The following is a 6078-nucleotide window of genomic DNA, read 5'->3' on the forward strand; positions in this document are numbered from 1 at the left end:
ATTTAAACACGAAAAAACGAGTGTCGGCCAGTATCTACTATTTTGAAATATAAACTAGAACCTTCGCAAAATCTAGTTATAATTTTATTTACCTCATACATGGAAGTAGGAATCAGCTTAAATGTTTTTTGACCTCATAGAATGAATCATCAGTAGGACGAATAACGAATGATCGCAAATATTTATGCAATTAATCTAATGATATAAGCATAAAAATTATTATATCGGGGAGAAAAGCAGAGAAATTTTATTTCAAAGAGTACGAACACTGAAAAACAATTTAATAAATTACCACGGACGTAAATTACTAACAATAAAATATACTAGGGTTTTGTGAGAAGAGTAGTGGCATCCTAGACCTTGATGCTAATAAACTTCCAGATCTAACCGTAGGTAGGTACTTAAATATTTTGCGATTTGACAGTGTATTTTTTCTGATCTGCGAAAGAAGGAAACCCTTTTGCTAATGTATTTGAAGCTCTATTTGTTTTAACCGGTCGCTTCAGTTCGGGCATGTCGCCAGACATCTGTAATTCTTCCATAATTTCTCTATATTTATGTAGTTTATTTTCTTCTTTGGCATTTTCCAACCAAGTTGAGTTCAAGTGATTGTTTCTTTCGAAGTTAACCGATACACTCATTAGTAAAGGACTTTTTTGCCTACCGGTCGAGTAAGAAACGATTTTTTTAATCTTACTTTGGTTCGCAGGTTTTTTTGACAAAGCTGGTGATGTTGTTTTAGCAACCTTGCTTTTGGGACTTGTGTCTATTCCTACTATACTTTTCAGATTAATTTTCTCTTTAGGTGCTTGTATATTTTTTGGTTTTTTTTCTCGCATGGAACCCGCTATTGTGACCGATTTCGAGGGTGACGTTGATCTTAAGCTTCTACCACTTGGTTTCGAGTACCATGCCCATTTTCCATTTTTGTCTATATAACCATCAACGCCAATTTTTAAATGCCGTCCTGAACTATCGGTAAAAGAGCCCTCCTCTGCTGAATAAAACATACCATCAGGGCCAACGAAGTTTATAGGTGCCCACCGGCAATCGGGTCCGATGAAGCCATCTTTATTGATTTCCAGCCAAACATGATTGGGGCCCCAGAAACCTCCAAGATCAGAACACTCCTGCTTTCCATCGGGACCTTTGAAAAATCTTGGGACAGGATTCCCTTGTCTATCGAGTACTTTCACTTTGTAATCTAAGTAATTGTATTGACTTTCGTTGTTGGCTAAGATTGGTGGATGTTTTGCTTTAACGTCCCAGCGAGCTGCAGGTGGCGAGAACTCTATAACCCATTCATCACCATCAGTATCACTGCTGGAGATATCGTCTTCTTCAGAGCAGGAACACGAATCTATTGGTGGGCTTATACTTTGAATTGCTTCAGTATGGCATGGGCACTCGGGATCGTTCGGGTTCGGTAAAGGTAGCACGCCCATCGCTTGATTAAATGCCTTTACACAAATTTCTTGACATCGGTCTCTAAAAGTTGATTGCAATAAGCGACTTTTTCTTCTTGTTTCTCTTCGCTCTCGTCTTTCTCGCTGTTTTTGAATCTTTCGTTTCTCTTCCTCGGTTTTCCCTATCGTGTATATAAGAGGAGGTTTCTCATCATAAGGATACTGAAACACTAGTCTTTCCTTAGAGTACTTTTTGAACACCTCCATTTGAACTGTGTATTCGCCTTTTTCTTTCTTCACTACTATAGTAGGCTTATTTTCAATTTTTTTCTTACGCTGCATCATAGCCCTTTTTTTCTTTGCTATAATGTCCACTCCTTCTCTTATTGCCCTATATCGTCTTACCAAAATTTTGTTGGCTGCCCCTGGTCTCCATTTCGGTCGAGGCTGCAACACATTGCATTATTTGTTGATCATTTACTTTATTGACGTAAAACTACGAGTACTTACAAGTATTGATGTGTAATAGGTATGATAAATTATTCAAGTATTATTATTTATTGGGTATACTTAACAATGAAATAATCAACATTTTGTTTGATAAAAATTAAAATACTTATACTTATCGATTTATTAATAATTATTATCCAAATTACTTATATTAACAATAATCAAAATTTTGATGTATTTCCACATCTAAATTTTGCCCTGCTAGGATGGGTTTAATATGTTTCGTAAAATGCATTTTTGGGGAAAAATATATAAATAATTAATTTAATATAAATAATTTCCCTCAAAGTGTGAGTTACCGTGTTAACGTCAAAGTCCCAGCCTCCAACTCTATACCTACTGATTTTTTTTATTTTTTTAGAATTTAAGTAATTCACGACCGTTGTGAGACCATTAACTAGGTAGGTACTTACCTACTTAGAGCTATAGGTAAGTAATTGACCACGCTAGGTAATGGGCGGTTTCGAAAAGAAAAAATTTACCCAAAAAATTACTTTTCCTGTTTTTGGTTTATTGATTTGACTATTGTAAAAAGTTTTTTATATATTCGACTAGGGATCCCTACTTTATCGCCGCTTAAGTTCTTATGGTGCGCTTACATGAGTAATTTTTAAGCTACTGTTGCGCGAAAACCATGGATCGATCTGGAGCAATAAGTGGGGCAATCTGGAGCAATTATATTACATAACATTGCTGAAATTTTCAGGTATGGCTGGGAATTGCAGTAAATTGTTTCATGTGGTCTTGACGTCAAATCTGACTAAATTGCCTGGAATTTAGGAATTTCAATTGCCTGTGTAAGCACACCTTAACATTACTTACACCTAAGTAATTTTTTGATGGTTGTAAATTGTAATATTTTAAAGCCATTCGCTAGCTAGAGAATCCCTCTGGATTCTCCTCCTCCTCGCGTCCTCATTTCGGCCAGTCAGAAACAAGAAAACATCCAACAGAAACTTTCAAAGAAATAAAAAAAGCAACTGCATAGTATCCATGTCAACTCAAACCTCTGAAAAAGCAAGTTTTTTGGCTCCCCTGTATTTACGTGAAGACGTTATACGTCTACAGACACGCACTTTACCAGTTACTTTGAAAATGAAAACCATTTAAATCCGTTTAAAATACCTTCATTCCAGGAACGTCTTCAGCAGTCCAATTCCATCCCTTAGACTTAGGGACAAGTGGATATGGATATTTAGTCTCTGGTCTCTTGACCACGACTGGCATTACTAAAATGAGAGGGTAGTTGATAAAATTATTGGAATTAAGTGGTAAGGGGGGTTGTAAAATCGATCAAATTGCTCAATGATTCTTGAACTCTATGTACAGAGACCCTGGAGGCAGACACAAATTTTATTATTATAGGTAGGTAGATATAGCGCATTTAACTGAGGAGGCTACTGCGGTAGTGGAGTGATGCGGGAAGGTGACAGTTGTCATAAGTTGACAAATCACTGAGCTCTCGCGTCACGTCATTATACACTTCCGCAGGAACCTACTGAGCTATGCGCGATGCCTGTAGTAGGTATTGTATCATAATCAAACCAGTTATTATGCTTACTAGTTGACTCAACGTTTGCGGTGAATTTGCCCACTTTCTTTTTCTCAGGTTTAGTTTTATCTTCTTTGACAGTTTTTGTTTTTTTTTTCCGGCATAATTTTCATGGAACCAGTTCTTTTATCCCAATGACTAGTTTTTGAGCCAGCTCGTGAGCGTGAGCTTTTATTACTTATAGTATCTGAAGGTTTCTTAGGGTCTTGATCTTCTGGCCATGGACTGTTAACTTTGATAGCCCTTTTATCATACAACTTATGATAAACTGGACATGGATGCGGCTTTGCAAATTCAGGCATTTGTTCAACGTCTTCGCCTAAGCATTCGTATCCACCGCAAACACCACAATATGTAGTATTTCTAGACAGTTTAAAAGTACATTCGCAGTCACAAAAACACGGATCATCTTCTTCTGTTTTCTTATCTATTTTGTGTGTCATACCATCAACTATAAAGTCTTTTACTTTTTCGGCAACATCACAAGATTTCACACAGCAAGGATTATAAATGTCATCAAAACGTATAACCATGTCGCTATCGGCCGGGCTAGGTGGTCCCTCACTTGTAGGACAAACAGGATCAAGACATTTTGATTCAACACCTGGCACAGCTTTTTGTTTATCCGTCAAAGTAGAGCAAACGCTTTTAGAACATGTGGTGGATGTTTTTATGCTAGGGCAATCCGTAGAACAGTATTTAAACTTAGATAATTTGTCCGTGCCAGTTGGCGAAGATGTTCCTGAACTTCCCTTATATTTGGCAGATTTACCTGATTTTTCCGTTTCACTTGGCGATGTTGTTCCAGTGCTGTTCTTATCAAAGTCGTACTCTACAGTGAAGTAGTATACATCATAAACTGGCTTATCTTTAGATTTGAAAGGGCAGGCTTTTCCGTCGCATTTACTTTCGTCACTGCTAGTTTCTGCACAATCCTTAGAGCATGATGAGTCGCAAGATTCTTTTTTAGTAAGAGCGTCTTGCATTGTCTTTATGCAAGCGCACTGTGTTGACAAGCCCTCCAACGTAGATCCTTGAGCAAATACACCCTCGTGCCGAAGGAATTCTTGAACTTTTTCCGCTATTCGGCACTCCTTACTTCCACATGGACCAATGATGTTGTTAATGTCAAACTCTTCATTATCCTCTTCAATAAGCTTTTCAATATATTCCCTCAGCTCCCTAGCAACTTTGCAATCGGCCCTTCCACAAGGTCCTTTGATATTAGCTATATCAAACGTGGTTCCACGAGAGCCTTCTGGCTTCTTCCCAGCATTAACACACATCGGGCAGGGTCCAGACTGCACGTCATTCTTAAATCTTTCCGCGGTTGGCCCTTCTGGCCAGTTTGTTTCTTTACAATAACACAATCTATCTATATCCGTTGCTTTGATTCTAGGTCTTATCGTAGGACGTGGTGTTAACATTCTCATATTGTCGTTACACGACACAATTATCTTCCTTACGTAGTCTATAATAAAATCAATGTCAGGACAAGTCTCTGGCGCTTTGTATATTGATTCCGGTGGTTTATCTGCGTTATTCATGCAACAGTAATCTCCATCATTAAAGAATGTAAGATTAGCTCCGGGAGCATTCTTATAATCGGCGTATACTATTTTGTTTGGCTTATCTTTATCGATCACAAAGTTGTTTTCTATTTTGTTACAGTTCTCTTCGAACTCTCCATCTGTAGTTTTCAATGTACACATGTAGGAAGTGGTTTTTGAATTGATGCCTGTATATAAAACCTTTTTAACTGTAGGATCTTCGGAAAGTGTCCGAAAGGCCGTTGTCACTTTATCGGTCAAATATGTTAGTTTTATCTGAAGGCCTATCTTTGCCATTAGTTTTGCTTTACCCTCTTCAAAGATGTTGTAGTCATCGGTTATAGTAATAGGTGGAGGTTCTTCCCAATTACATATCTTTTCCAAATATGTATAAAAAGCGGGATCCCATGGAATGAACGTACCTCCGATATGAGTCAAATTATCTTCTTTACTCCACAAGGACAATTCTAAAGGGAATTTTTTCATGCTTTGAATTATGAATTCTGCATTGCTTGAAAATAATACAGACTGACCCGATTGAATTACAGGTTCAGGAGGTGGCTCTGCAGCACCTTTTTTACCCTTTTTGCCTTTTTTACCCTTCGGCGGTTTCTTTTTACCTTTTTTGCCAGGTGGCCCTGGTGGCAGAGGTAAGGGCTCTGGTATAACGATGTGCATTGTTTTAGGATCTTTAAGTTCTAAAGAGAATATATCAGCAAAATCACTTCTGATTATTAAATGACGGCTCTCTACCATGCTCTTAACGTTTCCCACAACTACCTCAAAAAGAAACATAGCGTTTGATACAGCCATTATTCTGCTTTTTTTGAACTTTTCATTTAGATACCGGTACTCGGTAGCTATAGAGGGTACTTTACATTTTTTAATTAACGCTAAAGGAAAAACTAATTTGTTACTTTGGATGATTATTATTTTAAATCTGATTAACTAAAAATTTAAAAACACCTTTGATCTAAATAACAAAATTCAATTTAACAAAATGTTTTTGACGCAGTCATACAGTATTTTTTTTCATCTGTCCAGTAGTGGCCCAGCCCAG

At 37.4% G+C, this 6078-nt stretch overlaps 1 pseudogene; it reads right to left on the reverse strand.

Annotated features, from left to right (window-relative positions):
• Positions 1-321: 321 nt before the first annotated feature.
• LOC117996685 (uncharacterized) overlaps positions 322-6078 on the reverse strand; it is an 83299-nt pseudogene continuing 77542 nt past the window's right edge.

The sequence above is a fragment of the Maniola hyperantus genome, chromosome 3, assembly GCF_902806685.2.
Source record: "Maniola hyperantus chromosome 3, iAphHyp1.2, whole genome shotgun sequence".
In the NCBI taxonomy this organism is placed as follows: Eukaryota; Metazoa; Arthropoda; class Insecta; order Lepidoptera; family Nymphalidae; genus Maniola; species Maniola hyperantus.